Raw genomic sequence first — 20,796 nt, forward strand, 5'->3', positions numbered from 1 at the left:
AAGAGTTTTATGCCAGTGCAGGAAAATGGTGAATCAAGGACGACATGGAGAGTTGGGGTTACGTCTTAGGGAGGACAATGATGATAATAACCAAGACAATGTGAATAACCCAGAGAATCTGAACAACCAAGGGAACTTGAATAACTAAGAGGTACCCCTATAGTACCCGCAAGGCCTATCCGTGATGTGAAAGTCCCAGTCACGGCCAATTTGGCATCTAGTATTAGGAAACCTCCACCGGGGGGTAGATTTGTACTAAAGCAGGGTATGGTACATCTCCTCCATTCTAATGGGCAATTGACCTGTCTCACCCATGAGGATCCTCAAATCCACCTTAGGAAATTTATAGATATTACTAATACATACATCCCAACTATTGTCTCATCAGACTATGTGAGGTTGACTTTGTTCCCATACTCATTGTTAGGAGCCGCAAGGTTTTGGTTAGATTCTTAGCCACCAAACTCCATCACTAGCTAGGATTATCTTGCAAAGAAGTTCTTGAGTCGATTCTTCTCATCCAAGAAACCCGCTAAGCTGAGGAGTGAGATATTAAGCTTTACTCAAAATCAAGGGGAGGACATGTACCAAGCATGGGATCGTTTCAAACAAATGTTAAATGCTTGCATGCACCACATGAAAACTAATGAGGTACTTGCTCACACTTTCTTTGAAGGTTTATATTATAATGCTCGTGTGCTTCTTAATAGTACATCAGGTGGACAGGCCCTAGCTAATACATGTGAAGAGTTGTTCGACTTACTCAATAGACTCTCCGAAGGGAACCCAGGGTATGAGGGAGAAATGGCTAAAACCACAACCCAAAGGGCCGCAAGAATTTTAGATGTAGATCAAGCCACCGCCAAAAATGCCAAATTAGATGTGATGCAACACAATATAGCCATGCATTGCAAACAAATGTCCTGAAATCAAGCACCGGTTAACATGGTACAGCATGCAGCAAATTGGTGTAGGGTATGTGGTAGTGGAGCTCATTAAATCGAGCAATGTGAGGCAAACCCGGATTCCGTAAACTATTTGGGTAATGCGCAAAGGGGTGGAAGTAAGCAAAATTGTGGTAACACTTATAAACCTAGTTGGAGGAACCATCCTAACTTCTCATGGGGTGGGAACCAAAACCAAAATAAGGCGCAAATGGCTAACCAATACCGTTCTCAAGGGGCTGGGCAACAATACCAAAATCCTAACCAAGGCATAAATCCTAGTGCCAAAGAAAAGAAAGTGAAAGAGATAGTAAAAAGCTCCAATGTTGAGGTACCCGTTCCTCAAAAGAAATTACCACCTCCGTTTCCACAAAGACCAAAAAAGTAGAATGAGGATGAATGCTTCGGTAAGTTTCTGTCTCTCCTTAAACAAGTTCACACTAATCTGCCTTTGGTTGACATTTTACAGGGTATCCCAAAGTATGCTAAACATGTGAAGGACATTCTGGCTAGCAAGCGGAGGCTCACGGAGTATGAAACAGTTGTACTTACTGAGGATTACAGCTCTAGAATCCAAAACAGACTATCCAAAAAGTTAAAAGATCTGGGTAGTTTTACTGTGCAGATTACAAGTAGGACAAGTGTACATGCCTGCGCGTTGTTTGATTTTGGGGCAAGTATAAATCAGATGCCCTTGTCATTGTATCAAAAGCTTAGGTTGGATAGTCCAAAACGAACCACTGTTATTCTGCAACTCGTTGATAGATCCATTGCTAGACTAGGGGGGGTGGTAGAATATGTGTTAGTTCAAGTTGGTTAAATGATTTTTCTTGTAGATTTTGTGGTCTTAGATTTTGAACATGATTTTGAAGTTCCATTCATTTTGGGACGTCCGTTCTAGGCCATGGGTAGCGCATTGATTGATGTAGTAGTTGGTCAACTAACTATGAGGGCACATGATAAGGTTGAGGTATATGATGTTTACCGCACTTTAAAATTGCCTTCTATCTATGAATAGTTGTCTGCTATTACTGTGATTGATCACATAGTAGAATCACAAGTAGTTGTGCCCGAAGATCCCTTAGAGAGAGTTTTAGTAGGTTTCGAAGTAGATGGAGATAGTGAGGCCCAAGAGATAGATATATGTTTCAATCTGGCAATCATAGAGGCTCACATGTATAAAGTGGAGCCATTAGATTGTGAGTTAGGGGTACCACCCAAACCCACCTTTGAAGAATCTCCCAAGCTAGAACTGAAAACACTGCCAGCGCACCTCAGGTATGCTTATTTGGGTACTAACGAAGCTTTTCCTGCTATACTTTTTGCAAAGTTGTCTGAATTACAGGTTGAAGCGGCATTAGGGATTTTACAGCGGAGGAAGAAAGCGATTGGATGGCAGATGGCTGATATTCATGGGATTAGTCCGGCGTTATATATGCACAAAATCTACATGGAAGAGGATCACAAACCGAGTGCACAACATCAACGTCGGCTAAATCTTTTGATGCAAGAAGTGGTGAGAAAGGAGGTGATAAAGTGGCTAGATGCTGGAATTGTGTACCCGATCTCCGATAGTAAGTGGGTAAGTCCGGAGTAATGTGTTCCAAAGAAGGGAGGTATGACAGTGGTATGAAACGAAAAGAATGAGTTGATTCCTACTAGAACAGTGACCGGTTGGAGAATTTGCATGGATTACCGAAAACTTAATGAAGCCACCCGGAAAGATCACTACCCCATTCCTTTCATTGATCAGATGCTTGACCGACTAGTAGGGAAGGAGTATTATTGTTTCTTAGATGGGTATTTCGGTTACAACCAGATCTTAATTGCCCCTGAGGATCAGGAAAATACCATGTTCACTTGTCCTTATGGTACCTATGCTTTCTAACGCATGTCATTCGAATTTGGCAATGCACCAACGACTTTCAAAGGTGTATGATGGCCATTTTTCATGATATGGTGGAAGACTTTGTAGAGGTATTCATGAATAACTTCTCCGTCTTTGGGAAGTCTTTTGAGGTATGTCTCCGAAATCTTAATAAAGTACTTGCTAGATGTAAGGACACTAACTTAGTTCTAAATTGGGAAAAGTGTCATTTTTTGGTTAGAAAGGGAATAGTGTTGGGTCACAAGGTGTCGAAGTTGGGGTTAGAGGTTGGTAAGGCCAAGGTAGAAGTTATTGAAAAATTGCCCTCTCCCATTTCTATAAAAGTGGTACCTAGTTTTCTTGGTCATGCAGGTTTCTACTAGCGATTCATCAAGAATTTTTCCAAGAATGCAAGACCTATGTGCAGTCTTTTGGAGAAGGAGGTGAAATTTGACTTTTATAAGATGTGCTTGAAAGCTTTTGAGATGTTGAAGAGGAACTTAATTGAGGCTCCTATTTTAATTGCTCCAGATTGGGGACTACCTTTTAACTCATGTGTGATACAAGCGACATAGAAGTGGGTGCAGTTTTGGGACAAAGAAAGAATAAAGTGTTCCACTCGATCTATTATGCAAGCAAGACCCTTGACTCTACACAAGCTAATTACACAGTGACTACTGAGAGAAGATGCTAGCTCTAGTGTTCGCCTTAAACAAGTTCAGATCATATTTAGTAGGTACTAAAGTGATTGATTTTACTGACCATGCAGCTATTAGGTACCTCTTCAACAAGAAGGACGCTAAACCAAGGTTGTTTCGATGGATATTGCTTCTCCAAGAATTTGACCTTGAAAGCAAAGATAGGGAAGGTAGTGAAAATCAAATAGCTGATCACCTATCTAGGTTGGAGGATTTTTCCCATGTAAATGAAGGTGAGCGAATTCGGGAAGAGTTTCCGGATGAACAATTGATGGAATTAGATATCTCTCAGGTGCCATGGTATGCAGAAATTGTGAATTTGATAGTAAGTGGAGGGTATCCTCCACGTGTAACCACCCAACAAAAGAAAAAGGTCAATCATGATGCTAGGTTCTATATCAGGGATGAACCGTTCTGATTCAAGCAAGGTGTGAACCGGGTAGTAAGGAGATGCATTCCGGAGTATGAGGTTCACAAAGTGCTCGAAAGTTATCATCCTAGCCCATATGAAGGTCACCACAGAGGAGAGCGCACGACGTATAAGGTACTTCAATCTGGTTTCTTTTGGCCCTCATTATTTAAAAAATTTATTGCTTTTGTGAAGGGTTGTGATAAATGCCAGAGTTTGGGTACTATTTCAAGAAGACATGAGATGCCACTAAGTAACATTTTGGAGGTAGAATTTTTTTATGTGTGGGGCATTGACTTCATGGGTCCCTTCCCGCCATCTACTGGAAACCAATACATTCTTGTGGCTGTGGATTATGTGAGTAAATGGGTTGAGGTTGTCGTTCTTCCTTAAAATGGTTCAAGGGTGGTGATAAAGTTCATCAAGAAGCACATCGTCACTCGATTTGGCACTCCAAGAGCAATCATAAGTTATGGAGCTAAGCATTTCATTCACTATCTAGTTAAAAATCTTCTTGCTAAGTATGATGTTCGGTATAAGGTTGCTACAGCTTACCATCCTCAAACGAGTGGGCAATTGGAGGTTTTGAATAGAGAGGTGAATGCGCAGAGGAAAGATTGGTCTGAGAAGTTAGATGATACGTTGTGGGCATATAAAACAGCGTACAAGACACCCATAGGGACTTCTCTCTATCACATAGTATTCGGGAAAGCATGTCATATTTCGGCGGAATTAGAACACCAAGCTTATTGGGCAATTAAGAAGTTGAACTTGGACCCCAAGCTAGTTGGTGAAAAGAGAGTAAATCAACTGCATGAACTTGAGGAGTTTAGGCTCCACGCGTATGAGAATGCCAAGCTTTACAAAGCCAAGATGAAGTGTTGGCATGACAAGCACATAGTTACTCTTACTTTCACTCCGGGGGGAAAATGTACTACCTTTTAATTCTAGATTAAGGTTATTCCCTGGAAACCTAAGGTCTAAATTGATTGGTCCTTTCGAAGTGGTAAGAATGACACAACATGGGGCTGTTAAACTGAAAGGTGAGACTGGCCTTACGTTCTTGGTCAATGGGCAAAGGGTGAAACACAACTTTGGTGAGAATTCGAATCATGATTGGGATGCTCTTGAGCTAAATGATGAATGATCCAAGTTGCGTCGTACCGCGATATTAAATCAAGCGCTTCATAGAAGGCAACCCGTGAACATTATGTAATAGATAGGTAGTTCATTTTTGAATTTTGATTTCTTTTTTTTTAGTGTAGTTTCAATTCTTAGAATCTAGGAAGTACTTTTATTTACTATTTTTAGCTCGATAGGATTTTATTTTCATTATTTGTAACTCAGTCAGTAAAAAATAATAATTGAAGTTTGGCACGCCGCACCTGGCATAAAGATTCAGAGAGGACTTTGGGGAGCTACGCTAGCTCGTCGCCCCTCCATCGCTCCACAACCCAGATTTTTAAAATCTGGGTTTTTACTTGGATCCAACCCGACCTACTCCCCTTAAATACCTAAAACTTCCATTCAACCCCTATTCTTACCAAATTCAACCGACCCTCCCTCCAAATTCTCTCCAACTCTTTTTCTTCTTCTCACCTTTCATCTTCAAAACCCTCCATTACCACTACCAACCTCTTTTCTTCCCCACCACCCACTATAAAACCTCAAAACCCATAACTCCAACACTACATTTCTCCAACTCTCTATCTCTCACTCCACCAATTTTTCTCTCCTCTTCCCCCACCACTGCCATAACGCCCCCCCCCCCCAATTTTTCTAATTTTTTTCTCTCTTGTCCATTTTTTCTTCTTCACAGGTGGTGATGGCTCCCAAAGCAAACAATGTGGTGGGTTCTAACCGGAGTAGGAAAGGTGAACCATCTGGGTCCTGAAATCGGGAACCAGTCCAGAAATGTGGGAAAAAGGCGGTGAAGCGATATGGTTGGGAATGGTTTGAGTGTCAGCGCGAACCGAATTATATGGGCGATGAGTACATCCATGAGGTAAGGTTGCAGTCTCAATTTCTCGTTATTTATCGAACTGTGCTTGAGTTGTGGCAGAGATTTATTTTAGATCATTAGGGAGATTGTAATTTGTCTTTAGTTCGTGAGTTTTATTCAAATTGGCTCACTGAAAACTAAGTATAAAATTGTTCCTATTAGAAGTAAGGATGTGAAGTTCAATGCTAGGATACCAAATGATTTTTTGGGGACCCCGAGTTGTGACTCTGATGACTTTAATACATTGAAGGATAAATCTCCTTATAGGGATATCCGACATACATTATGTGGGGTAGAGTCCATGGCTAGGTGGGAGCGTAGCAAGGATAATGGGAGGCATAATAGCCTTCACTTTGCTAATTTCAATTAAGTTGATAGGGTATGGTTAAAGATAATGTGTAGTGTGTTGCTACCCCCAAAACATCTGACAGAGGTGACGAGGGATAGGGTGGTGTTGGTTTATATGCTGATGAAGGGGATGCCCATTAATGTAGGGGCAATTCTTAGACAGAACATGATGAAATTTAGGAATAATATAAGGTAGAGGTTTTGCTATGGGGGTTTGATAACCCATTTTCTGAGGGGCCAGGGTATTGAGGAAGAGGTTGTGGATCTGACTATTTCTTTTCACCTGGATCTAATGGGTAAGTTAGTTGATATGACTCGAACAAAGTCACTAGACATGTCCCATGGAACTGTCTTGTCTGCCAAAGAGAGGAAAGCCCGTGATGACAGTGTCATGGCAAGAATGTTCGGTATGGCAGAGCTGCAGCTACGGATCATAGGACGCCAAGTTATAGATGAAGAGATGGAAAACCAAGAATATCGATACCCTTTAACCGAGAGTGCAGCGTCCTTATACAAGACTGGTCCCACATATTTGGAGCCTCTGGATGATGATGAGGCTACAGCTGATGGAGTGATGGATGATGAGGAAGATGATGTTGATGATGAGGAGGCAAATGCCTTGATGGGTTTTGATGACGGTGACGATGAGGCCTAGTTGCCCGAGGGAGTATTCCTATCTCTATCATTTGTTTTAATTGTGTACATAGGACAATGCTTATTTTTAAGTGTGGGGTGGGTAATATGTTTGTTTTGTATATATTTGTTTACTTCTTTATCGAGTCTAGTGTAGTTTTTAGTTAAATTTTAAATTGTTTTATTTTGGGTTCCTCAGCGTTTGTTTTTGGTAATTTTACTTAGAATAGTCCCTTTGATCCAACTAGGACTATTTTTACTGCTTTATTAAGTCTTAGAGTCGTCATAGGAGTGACAGTTCCCAATTATGGATGGATGACGATCGTCTTAATGGAAAATTAGTCACATAGAGGAGTAGGATTGAGAAACCAACCTTGGTCTTTTGAAACTATGTCCAAAAAAGTTTGCCAAACGTCATGGGTAGTCATAATTGGGAAAGTACAATAGAATGCTAACCTTGTAATAAGCATGTGATCTTAGTTTCACTCAAAATAAAATAAAATAAATGGTCTTAATTGTGTAGTGATATCGTAATGCAAGTTGTATGAGCATGTTAGTCGGTATGTTTGTATATGTGTCATGATGCCATGTGTGGTGAGAGTTGATTGGTTCTTGCTTAACTTGATATCTAGAACCTGCCTTGTGTGTGTTGAATTAGTTGCGTGTATGACTTAGGGAATGTGATTGAGGCGTTTCTTTGAAATAACCAAATCTTGATTCTACTTGTATGCCTACCACTGAAATTATCCCTAGTGAAGCCCCATTGAGCCTTTAGCCTTGTTTATTGATAAGCCACATGATAAGCCGAAACCCGTTTGTTTGATACCAAGTTCTTTTGATCCTAATAAGAGCCTTAATGCACTATGTTAAGAAGAATGGTTGAAAATTGTTGGTTGATATGATATAATAAAGGGTGAAATACTAGATTGTGTGGAAAATAAAAAGATAAGTAAAAATTCTATTTTGGCCCTGGTCCTTAGTGACAATGTGCACCTCAACTCAATTGAGGGTGGCTATTTCAGAATTATGCTCGAAACATTGACCCTGGTCCTATCAAGGATAATGTGTACCTTACTCGGACCTTAAAATCTAAAGTGAGGGTGCCTAGTGCAAAGGCATGAAATAAATAAATGATACAGAGGGAAAAGATGGAGCAACAAAGTGGGGTAAATATTCATGAAGTGTGTACTAGGAGGAAAGAAAAAATATGAAGGAGATTGTTGGCAAAATAATGACATGTGCACTAGGGAGGTGTAGTCACTAAAATTATTCCTAAATAGTCCCTCCCTTACCTTGAGCTGACATTACAACCAATTGAAAGTCCTCTTTATTCCTTGAGAAATATAATGCGAAAGTAAGAATACACTATTGGAAAACTTATGGTATGTTGAGAAAAGTAAGAAATTCTTTTGTGAGAGTGAGTTGATTGTTTGAAAAATGGGCCTTGTTGATATTGTGATTGCTTGAGTGAAAGGCCTTACTAAACAAGAATAAGTGAAGGCATTCATGGCATGTGTAGGATTATCTAATTGGTATGTTTGTATGAATTTACACTAGCCCGAAAAAATATGAAAAGAGTCATCTTTAAGAATGTGTTGTAACTAGGTTTAGCAGTTGTGAAGTGTGCATCTGCTATAAACTACAAGACCATGATTAAAAATGTTTGGTTGATTTTAAGGTGGGTTGATAAGTCCAAGGGTTGTGAAAAAGAGTTGATAGTCTAAAGATTGTTTAAGGATAAACAAAAGTCTAAGTGTGGGGTGGTGATCTTAAACATATTTATATGCCTAAGTTGTCAATATTTTCCCATTAATTAATTTAAGTAATGACTGATCTTGAGTCTATTATCTTGATTTTGTTATACTTGCGATATTATGCACTAAAACATGTCATTAGAGGCTTCAAGAACTCTCAAGGAGATTGGAGTCAAATTGGAAAAAAAGATATGCAAAGATATAAGGAAAAGAAGCTAAGGCTGAAGGCCCCAGGGCCAAGCGCCCTGCTAGGCGCGAGGTGCCAAGGGACAACATTCAGAGAGGCCTCTCAGGCGCTTTGAGAGGCGCGACATGCCAAGGCCCAACATTCTGGGGCCTTTCTTAGGCGCGACGCGCCAAGATGGAAACTTCAGAGGTGAAGTCTAGGTGCGATGAGATGCGCGACACGCCACTGGGATCCCGACTTTTCCATCTTAAAAGTGTTAAAAAAGGATTCTTAATTGTAATAGACTTTGGCTCTAAGTTTCCTACTATTATAAATAGACCCTTAGGGCTGCATTGTGAGGGTTCAACTTTTATTGGGTGTGCAAGAGCAAGTATCCACCTTTGTAATAGGTTTTGATCTTCTAACTCTACTATTTTCCGGAATTCTCATGAACAATTGTATTTTGTGGTTTTCTAATAGCATGAGTGGCTAAACGCCATTGTTCTGGGGCTGTAGCTACGAATGGATTGTTGATTATTAAAGGCTTTATGAATTAATTCTTGGTTGTCATTATAAGTTACTTCTCTATTCTTGTTTTAGTATTTTATGCTTGATCACCATAAGATAAATATATTGTCTATTCTTCAAATAGGGAGAGGAGAGGTTAGATAGACCAGAGAATGTAGAGAGCTCGATCGACCCAATTGATTGAGGTGATTTGTGTTTAGGAGTGACACCCGGACGAACAACTTGCTTGGTTACGAAACAAGATGAAATATAAATGCTTGCCAGTTAGTCTATTTATTCCCACTCAACGATGTAGTTAGATAGCTAACTGGAGTAGGAGAGTAGAGGTGTATAACCCGACTTATACAATTGACCATATAAACTAGTAACTTGACAACTGAAATTAGTTCTAAGCCGAAAATATGATACATGAGATTCAGTATATGTTACAGCACTGGAATTGCCTTTTTCTTTCTTTAAACATCATATTAAAGTCGTTCACATTTGGTTTCTTTTATTTAGTGCATAATTATTAGTAGTTAACACTCATCACAATCTCTTAAAAGGATACTTTTACTTTTATTTGTATAATTAACTGTTAGATATAAATTGATCATAAGTCTGTGGGGAACGATAACTCATTCATTAAGAATCTATATTACTTGCGCAACCATGTACACTTGCACGTACATTAGGGAGCAACACTATGCCTACTCGCAAATGGAAATGTGAATGACACAACATAATTAAAATACTGGATAGCTCAATATTCTGACATGCTATTCTAAAAATGTAACATTTAGGTACTGACAATGAAACATTTGAAACTGGAGCATGTATATCTATTTAACTGACCTAGTAAGTGTAATTCATGAACAAAGAGAATCTACACAACCAGGGCTCTAACTTTCATGCAAGGAATTAAGCAACGATTTCACGAAAACATGATTATCTGATTATGAATACCATAACATCTAAATCAAAACCAATATATATGGGTTTAGAAACCGTGCGTCTAAGCAAGATATAGTGAATCAAGAATCTGACTGAATTTAGGGACCTAGTGGATGAAAGGGACCCACTAGTGAAATCCCACATATCTGGTGATGAATTTCACAGAGAAATCTTTCGATTTCGGAGCTGGAACTGAAGAAAACTTGTTGCGTTCTTGGAGAGGGCTTGGTCGATTCTTTTCTCCTCTTTTTCTCTAAGTTTGATGAATTTTAGTGAATGGATCATTTAGGGTAAAGTATAGCTAGAATACTAGGCTAAAACTGAGTTAAACGACGTAGTTTAGGGATAATATATTTAGGAAAAGACCCGACTTCCCCTATGCTGAAATTCGACTGCCGACCTACAAACCCTGACCGACGGACCGTGGTCTGTCTGACGGTGCGTCCTGTCAGTCCGTTGATTGGCGTCTGGGAGCTGCAATCTGGGGGTCTGAACCACAGACCTAGAGCATGGATCGTTGTCCCACCTATGGTCCATTGGTCACATCGTGGATGCTGGATATTCTGGAAGTTCTGGGTGAAATTAGAGTGACCATCCACGGACCACACCTACAGTCCACGGTCCCATCCACAGGCCGTGGGTGGCCTCTGTCGGTGGCACCTGCAACATCTAGAAAATATTTTATTTGTTACTTCTCGAATTTGGGGTGTTACACTCCAGATCAAGCCCAGCCAACTCAAGTTACTGAAAATGTTGAAGATCAGGAAGAATTTTTTTTTGCTACTTCTATTGCTGGAGAATGCAATATAGCAGCTCAATATCATGATGTGTGGCTTGTTGATAGTGGATGCACGCATCACATTACAACTAACTCGAACATTTGTTAATGGCTCGACAAAAATTATTTCTCCAAAGTAAGACTTGGAGATGGCAGACTTGAAAATAAGTTATAGCCAATGAAGATTCCTAAACTTGTCTTCTTATCTAACTAGTCTCTCCTAACTCGTGGAACATAAGAAAAACGTAGAGATTTAAATATCTTGAGGTTTTTCAAAATAGATTTGACACCATACCATGCCTCGAATGGAGTATGTCATTCCACTAATCAGATAGGCAATCTATTCAACAAGGAAACAACAGTTTTTGCTTCTTCAGCCCAAAACTTCTTTGGTAGATTCTTCTCATGCAACAAGCATACTGAAATCTTCATGATTTTTCTATTGTTTCTCTCACTCACTTCATTTTTTTATGGAGAATAAGAGATAGTGAGTAGGTGCTTAACTCAGCTTCTTCACAAAAGTAATTGAACATATCTGATGTATATTCAGTTCCAATCTAATGACTTAAATCTTGTAGACATTCTAATTTTCTATCCAAGCTTTGAACTTCATGAAAATTCCAACAACTTCGGACTTAAACTTCATAAAATAAATCCAAAAAATTCTTGTTAGATCATCAATAAAGATAATATAATACCTATTCCTATTGAGTGATGGAGTTTTTGGTGGACCACAAAGATCAGTATGAATGAGTTGCAACTTCTATGTAGCTCTTTAGGTGGATCTTTTAAATGAAAGTCTAGTCTGCTTACTAAGCAAACAAGCCTTATAGCTTGAGAGATGTTCCTCCAAATTTGGTAGACCATTTACCATTTTGCTATATTGTATAAACAATAAATCTTTGTAATGAAAATGTCCCAATCTCTTGTGCCACATTTCCACAATAGTAGAATAACTTTGAAAAGCTATGTGTTCCTTTTCCAATGGATTCAAGGAAAATCATTTTCCCTCTATTTTAATTCTGAATATTTTCTTACCAGTAACATCACTTATCTAGGACGCTTTATTTGCAAACAATGATTTCAATCCATTTTCTAGCAGTTGTCCAACACATAATTAATTCTGATCAATTTCAGGAACAAATAAAACTTCATAAATAAGTTTTGTACCTTTGTAAGTCTCAATTGCTATAGGTCCCTTTCCTTTCGCTGGGAGGTATTCTCCATTTCTTATCCTGGATCTTTATTTAACTAATCAATCAAGTTTTATGAAAAACTTTTCATCATTGGTCATATGGTCCGTACAATCCTTATCAACAAGACAACTTTCACTTGAATTTTTTCTTGTGAAACATTTGGCCACATATAGATGATCTTCTTGTTGGTTTTCAATTTGTGGTTCATTTGATTATTGTAATCCCTTCTCTTTGTAGATAATCTCAGCATGACAAAGTTTGTATCACTTCCTGCATTTCATATCAGATTTTCTTGAGCACATGGAGTGTGAATGATTTCTCCTCCCACAATGTTGGCAGGGAGGATATTTGCCTTCTTTGTTGTTACCCGTTGCAACAACATTATTTCTTGTGTTGTAGTTTCGTAGTTTCCATAATTCCCCTTCTTTCATTTTCTTTTATTTCTCTAGACACCTAAACAAAATTGCAACTTCTTTTAAAAGGTTCCCTCAATAGATCCCTCTTGCCTCATCATCCTCCGTTGTTCTTGTACCTGCAGTGCACTCAATAACTCCGCCATCCTGAATTGTGACAGATCATTTGTATATTACAATAAAGCAAAAGTTGCCTCAAAACTCCCGGGTAAAGTTACAGGTACTTTTTGAACTAATATATTATTAGTAAGTTCAGTTCAAGTATCCTTACCTATTGGAAATCTCAAGCAACCTGTCAAAGTAATTCTTAATGATTTCGGACTCCTTCATACGCTACATCTCGAATTCTCTAACCAAGCTCACTACTTTCATCTCTCTAGTACTCTTTCTTGAAGAAAATCCCAACTTTCTTTGGATGAATTACATGTCATTATTATATTGAAAATGGTGACAGAAACTGTAGTAAAGAGACATGATATTAGCTTTAGATTTTCTTGTCATCTTTTCCTTGTGTGTTCTAATCTGAGCCATAGTTGTATTCTCCGGCAGAGGAAGCACCTCATAGTCTTCCTAGACTGCCTCCCACAAATTCTAGGCCTCCAAATAAGATTCAATTTTCACTGCCCATGCTTGATAGTTTCTCCGTCGAAAACTGGTGGAACCATAGAAGAATAAAAAACTAGCATTGTCCATTTTTTTAATGGTGTTTTGTAGAAACAAATTTGGATAAAACACTCAGAAAAGAACTTCACAAGTCTCTCACATGTCCCTTAAGAAGTAGGGCTTAGATACCAATGTTATTAAATTGAAATATCGAGTTGATTTGAATTAGAAGAGCTCAGTATATTGAACTTCAAGCTAAATGAATAAATAGAGGATCAGTACAACTAAAGAACATGGACTACTAAAAGACTGCAAACATGTCTAGAAAATAGGAACAAGTATAACTAGTTATTATGATAATGACTAAAAGAAAACTTGTAATCTCCTAGCTATCTACTGAAGTCTCTAACCCTCTCCAAACGGATAATGAGAAACGTAACAACAATGTTGAACCCATTGAACTTACATCCTAAATCCGCCTCTTCTCGTGTTGGCATGGAAGTCAGCCGATAAGTTATGGCTAGAATGACTGCTAGATTGAAATTTCAAATTCCGCTTCTCAACCAAATAGATTAGCTGAAATATTTCATCAAGTCTATATCACATTTTATCAATATTTATTCACCAAAACAAGGAACTATATGAAAAAAGAAGAAAACAATACTCCCTAGTTGTAGATATTCATATTTTTTTAACAAGTAGGGAGACATATCTATTGATTTCATTAAGATTAAAAAAAAAGGAAAACTCACTTATTTAAGTATGATTTTAAAAGCTTTTTGAGTTTTAACATTTCTGTTTATTGATCCATATATTAGATAAGAAAAATTAGAAAAGGGGAAAAACATCTTGAGTGACTTCATAGAATTTTTTTATTCTGTTTTTTAAGGAATTTTGCACCCAAAGTTTCTTCTTCATGTTTCAATTTTCTAAATTTTTCAAAAGCTAGTTTAGAACCTCCAAAACAATGTGAATGCTCTGCAATTTTAAAGCCCACAGGACCAAAATCAAGGAAATAAAAATGTAAAAGCAAGAAGGAAACTAAAAGAATAGTAGAAAGAATCAATACGTAAATCTTGATCTTCCATTAAAAGCAAAATGAGAAGAAAAAACAATTAGACCATTTGTAGAAGTTTAGGTCACCTTTTGATTTCTTTCTTTGCTTACACCCAAAGAAACGTATTCTCATATATGTATGTATATATAGGGGACACTACCAGGTGGTGGAGAATAATGTGACAGAAGCGACAAAACTAGATCACATTGTTTATATCTCCACTGTTGGATGATTCAGTGGATAATAATAAAAAAGTAAGTCAATTATGTAGAGTAAAATCTAAATTGTCATACCATGAGAAAAAGAATTCAAAAATGTTCTTTTTATTTAGAAATTTTTTTTTTATTCTGAATGTTTTTTCTCGTGGTATAAAAATGCAGATTTTACTCTACATAAATGACATAACTTTTGATTAGTTTTCACTGAATCATCCAAAAGAAGAGTTTAGGAAATGTGATGTAGTTTTATCGATTCTATCACAATATTCTCTACCACCTGGCCTATCTTCCCATTATATATCCAACCTATATGAGAAGCCCTTTCTTCGGGTGTAGCAAAAAAAGGAATTAGAAGGACCTAAACTTCTTTGAATGGTCTAACTCTCAATTTGCTTTTAAAAGTAAATCAAGATTTAAGTATCGATTCTTTCTACCATTCTTTTAGTTTCCTATTTGTTTTCACTTTTCTGTTTCCTTGATATGGATCTAAGTGGGCTTTAAAATTGTAGATCATTAGCATTATTTTGGGGTGCATGACATGCAAAAATTTACTACTCTTCTAAATTAGCACTAGACAAATTTGGAAGATTGAAAAAGAAATTTTGGGCAAAAAACTCCTTATAAAATAGAAACATAAAATACTATGAAATCACTCAAGATGTTTTCCCCCTTTAGAGTTTTTCTCGTCCAATAAATGGATTAGTCAACCAAAATTCCAAGGCTCGAAGCTTTAACAATTATACTTAAATATGTGAATGTCACCTTCTTTTTATTTTGATGAATTCAATAGATATTTCAATATGCTTGTTAAAAAAAATATGAATATCTACTGCTAGGGGCTATTGTTTTCTTTTTTTTTTCCTTCAATTCCTTATTTTGGTGGAGAATTTTTTATTAAATGTGATATGGACCTGATGAGATGCTTTAGTTTATCCATTTGGCTGGGAAATGAAATTTGAAATTTCAATCTTGTGGTCGTTCTAGTCATAGTTTATCAGTTGACTTCCATGCCAACACAACAAGCAAAGACGGATTCAAGATTTAAGTTATATGGGTTCAACTCTAAAGCTCTTAGCATTGAACCCATTGTATTTCTAAAGTTATACCTTCATACCTATTATTTATTGCATTATAAGTACATTATACACAAATTTATTTTTGCACAGAAAGTACAAGGTTTAAATGAACCCAGTGCCGCTATTCTATCATTGTCACTGTACACGAGTCGGTTAACTCATTTTAAGGAAGAATTTTATTGATAAAAAAATGAGAACATAGGACAAGAGACCGATAAAAAATATAGAGCACACGAAGACATAAAGTCAAAAAAGAATTAGCATTTAAAGAGACTTTTGTTTTTCCCTTTGCTTTTCCCATAGTGGAAGGTTTCCTGCGTTAGTCAATAGAGTGGATCAGTCCCTAAGAAACCGTTGAAAGGATTGGGATCCTATGGTTACTAGGAAATGACAAAGAGTGTTGTAGCATAATCATAAAAGAAGTCAATTGTTCCTAGAAAAGCTCATCCATAGATCTCTTTTCAATACTATTTACTCAATCAATTAACTATACCTCAATTCCATATCAGTGGAGTAAGTAATATGAATTTTTGTTGTTCAATAATTTTCCCTCTTTTTCCAAGTAGATAGATAGATCTATTGATTTCATCAATATAAAACGAAGGTGACAACCACTTATTTATGTATAATTATTAAAGTTTCTTAAGCCCTAGTATTTGTGTTCACTGATTCATTTAGACAAGAAAAATCAGAAAAGGGGAAAAACACCTTGAGTGACTTCATAGAATTTTCTGATTCCGTTTACTAAAGAATCTGGTTCTCAAAGTTTCCTTTTCATGTTCCAATTTTACAAACATGTCAAAAGCTAGTTTAGAAGAGATGTAGAGTTTTCCATGTCATGCACCCCCGAAATAATGTTAATACTCTACAATTTTGAAGTCCACATAGATCCAAATTAGGAAAAAATAAGTGGAAGCAAGTAGGAAACTAAAAGGATAGTAGAAAAAATCAGTACCTAAATCTTGATTTTCCATTAAAAGCAAAATGAGAAGAAAAAATAGTTAGACCATTTAAAGAAGTTTATATCTCCTTTTGATTTCTGTCTTAGCTTACACCCGGAGAGAGGGCTTCTCATATTTATAGGAGATATATAGGGGACAGTACTACGTGGTGGAGAATAATGTGACAGAAGCGACAAAACTAGATTAAATTTTCTAGATCAACTCTTTTAGATGATTCAGTGGAAAATAATTGAAAAGTACGTCATTTACATAGACTAAAAATTGAATTGCCAAACAACGAGAAAAATCATGCATAAATGTTCTTTTTATTTAGAATTACCTTTTTATTCTAAATGATTTTTCATTATAAAGGACTTCCCTCCTGATTATTTTCCACTGAATCATCCAAAATAGGAGGTTAGAAAATATGATCTATATTTGTCGCTTCTGCCACATTTTCTCCGCCACCTGACTTATCTAACCTATATACATCAAAACTATATTAGAATCCCTCTTTTTGGGTGTAAGCATAGAAAGAAATAAGACGAAGACCCAAATTTCTTTTAAAAGCCTGGTTGTTTTTTCTTCTCTTTTTGCTTTTAATGGCAGATCAGGATTTAGGTATTGATTCTTTCTACAATTCTTCTAGTTTCCTTCTTGCTTCACTTTTCTATTTCCTTGAATTGGGTCTATGTGGGCTTTAAAATTGTTGAGCATTAACATTGTTTTGGGGGGATGCATGATATGGAAAACTTTACTGTTCTTCTAAACTAGCTTTTGGTAAATTTGGAAAATTGAATCATGAAAAAAACTGTGGTAACAAAATTCCGTAAAAAATAGAAATAGAAATTACTACGAAATAAGTCAAGATGTTTTTCATATTTTATGGGTTTTTCCTTTCCAATAATTGGATAACTCAACAAATATGCTAAGACTCAAGAAGCTTTAAAAATTATACTTAAATAAGTGAAAATGTCACCTTGTTTTTAACTTGATGAATTCAATCGATATGTCTATCTACTTGTTAAAAAATGAGATGAATATATTTAGCTAGGGAGTTTTGGTTTCTTCCTTTTTTTTCCTTCAGTTCCTTGTTTTGGTGGAGTATTGTGGAAAAAATGTGATTTAGCCTTGATGAGATGCTTCAACTAATCCATTTGGCTGGGAACCAAAATTTAAAATTTCAATCTAGTGGGCGTTCTAGTCATAGTTTATCAGTTGACTTCCATGCCAACACGAGAAAAGATGGATTCAAGATTTAAGATCTATGGGTTCAAGTTTGAAGCTCTTAGCATTGAACCAGTGTATTTCTAAAGTTATGGATCCATACCTGTTATTTATTGGATTTTTCAATAGTTTCCCTTGAAATTAAATGCAAACAGTTCTGAATTTTTAGTTCAATTCCCAGTTGCATTTGGTGGGATATTATAAACTAAGCTTATCTTGTGTCCGAGTACATTAAACTAGTTTCATACAACATAGCTGAGAGTTTCCATTTTCAAAATTGTTAAATGTTTTAGTTTTCTCTATATGTCTCCTCTTTATGGCCATGAAGAGGGCTATGTCATTTAATGAACAAGTGAATGTCTAGTTTGATGAGTCATATTCCTCTGATGCAGATTACCATAAAGCAGAAAGCGAGAAGATTCTTTGAACACAACTCAGCGTACTTCCATTTAGAAGTTATCTTTTCATATTCAAGTGGTTATATGATACTTTTCAGCGGCGATTGATTTTAGTAGCTATTAGCCTATTACACTGAAAATTTAACCATTTTATATTGATTAATCTGGGAAATTTTGTTGGTTGAAGTTTTAAGTTTTAGGTTAACTATATATTTATGATTATGCCCTCTTCATGCCTGCAAGTGTGCATACACATAGAGAAAACACAAACATATATCAATCCTAAGGATGGAAAACTCTAAACTTAGAAACAAGTTAATTTTACTAAGGTCACAAATCACAAGATAAGCTTAGTAAGTCATACAATTTTTTACAACATAAAACAGCAATTTTCAATAGCCAGTGATTAAGTAGTTGTGGAATATTATATTCAACCAAGTGCATGACACCAAGGTTTAACCCATTTTACTCATTAAGGGGGGGGGGGGGGGAGTGTTCAATTACTTAATCCAAAATACAAATAAACCAATTAAGAATATTATGTGCAAGACAACAATAAATACACCTCAGTTTCAAAAATGTTAAAGTCGACTATTTGAACTCTCATTGACTATGTGTTTCCATCTAAATTCATTTGAGATAAGAGAACTAATATTTTCATCCCTTTTTTAGTTTGTCGCAAGAATAAACGTATTCGTATTTAAAAACAATTTCAATTTCTCTTTTTTTTTATGACAAGGGAAACACGCAGCCGCTATAGTTCGCATAGGATAAAACCTTCTCTTCTATGCAATAGTTCGCAAACCACATAGTAAAGGTATCCTGCACTAGATAAGCCCGGTGTGACGAGTTTGACCCAGAAGGCAAACCCCTTGCCTTCGAACATGAGACCTCCAACATGGAAGTCCCAGCCCAAACCAGTAGACCACCTTTACCCTTAATAATGCAAATGTTTGTGTAACTAAAGGGTACTATGTAATACAAAAAAAAAATCCTGCTAATTACACTGTATTTTGAAAATTTTGAATGAAATACACACTTACTTCTAGCATATGTCAAGACAAATTAAGGATCTGCATGCAATATAGGATTAACCCTAATCAATGATAATTCAAAAATGAATTTCATCGTTATTGAAAACCCCAATTTCACGTAAATATTTCATCTATTGTGAGTAATGTTTCATTTTTCTTTGTCAACTTAACTTTTTATTTTGAAGGAAATTGCTCAAAGGGAACAATGAATCATCACAAAATTGGAACTTTTCATCATGGGAAGTAAGTGAGGAGGAGAATCCTATATTTCTTTATGCAGCTTTAGCAGATACGTAGCAGTCATGCATACTGATTTCCAGAATTCATCTAAGAGGGTTTTCTTCGTGATTAAAAGAGAACCTGTGATTCAATTTCGCCGGGGAGATGATCGGAAAGGAATTCACCATAGGTAGATCGGAAATGAATTTGCCATAGAGATGATTGGAAAGACATTCGCCATAGACAGATCGCAAAGTAATTCACCATAGAGATGATCGAAGAGGAATTCTTCGGCGGAGGAGATGATTCTACACTTTAAAAAGGAAGGCTCCATGGTCAGAAATTATAAGGGGATTCTATACCCTATTTTGGGTCCATTTTTAGGTTATATTTATTTCTTTTGGAAAAAAGTAAAATATCATTAAAAGGAAATATTTAGTAATTTTTAATCAACTAAAAAGAAGGCCCTATATAAGTAAGGCCTCATTTGTTTTCATTAAGACGTTGCCATAGATAGATCAGAAAGGAATTCGCTATAGAGATGATCGAAAATGAATTCACCGGCGTAGAAGATGATTCTACATTTTAAGAAGGAAGGCTCCATGGTCAGAAATTATAACGGGATTTGAAACCGTATTTTTGATCCATTTTTAGCTTATACTTATTTCTTTTGGAAAAATATTTAAATATCATTAAAAGGAAATATTTAGTATTTTTTAATTAACTAAAAAGAAGGCCCTATATTAGTAAGGTCACATATGTTTTCATTATGATATTTGAATCTGAACACACATCATGTTAAACAATCAAGACAGTTTGTTTTTTCAACATTTGGATGTATAAAATTTGTCATTGTCTAAAAATAACAAATATGAAAATCAAACAAATTGCTAAATTGATCATATGTTATATCGATAATATATTTTAATTATTTTTATGGCAATTGGTGATGGTGATGACTAAAAATGGGAATTGTGTCTGTGATAACGCTCAACTACATTTCATTAGATTTTAAGTGTAGGCGATCCCTAACAAGTATAAACCCAAGTAAGAGTTGGGATCGATCCCACAGGGAGTGATACAGTAAAGAATTCGATTACGAAGTAAAATGGTGTTCTAATCGTTTGTAGATGTAGACTTTTTCACAATGAATAAAGTAAATGACAGGGGTTTAATAATTAATGTCAAATGGGGGGATTTGGGTGAACAATTAACAACTACAAATAATCGGAAGTAAACAAGTAGAGAGGGTTTCTTGGGAGTGTGATAAGTTGAATGCCAATTTCTCTAAATGGGTGATTATTATTTACTAAAAGTCGTTGAACTTCAGTGGGTAGGCCTTATGTACAATAGC

At 36.4% G+C, this 20,796-nt stretch overlaps 1 pseudogene; it reads left to right on the plus strand.

The window, feature by feature from the left end:
* Positions 1-20,796, plus strand: part of LOC107059617 (uncharacterized) — a 451,195-nt pseudogene that overhangs the window by 165,051 nt on the left and 265,348 nt on the right.

This window comes from Solanum tuberosum, unplaced genomic scaffold, assembly GCF_000226075.1.
Source record: "Solanum tuberosum cultivar DM 1-3 516 R44 unplaced genomic scaffold, SolTub_3.0 scf00028, whole genome shotgun sequence".
Classification (NCBI taxonomy): Eukaryota; Viridiplantae; Streptophyta; class Magnoliopsida; order Solanales; family Solanaceae; genus Solanum; species Solanum tuberosum.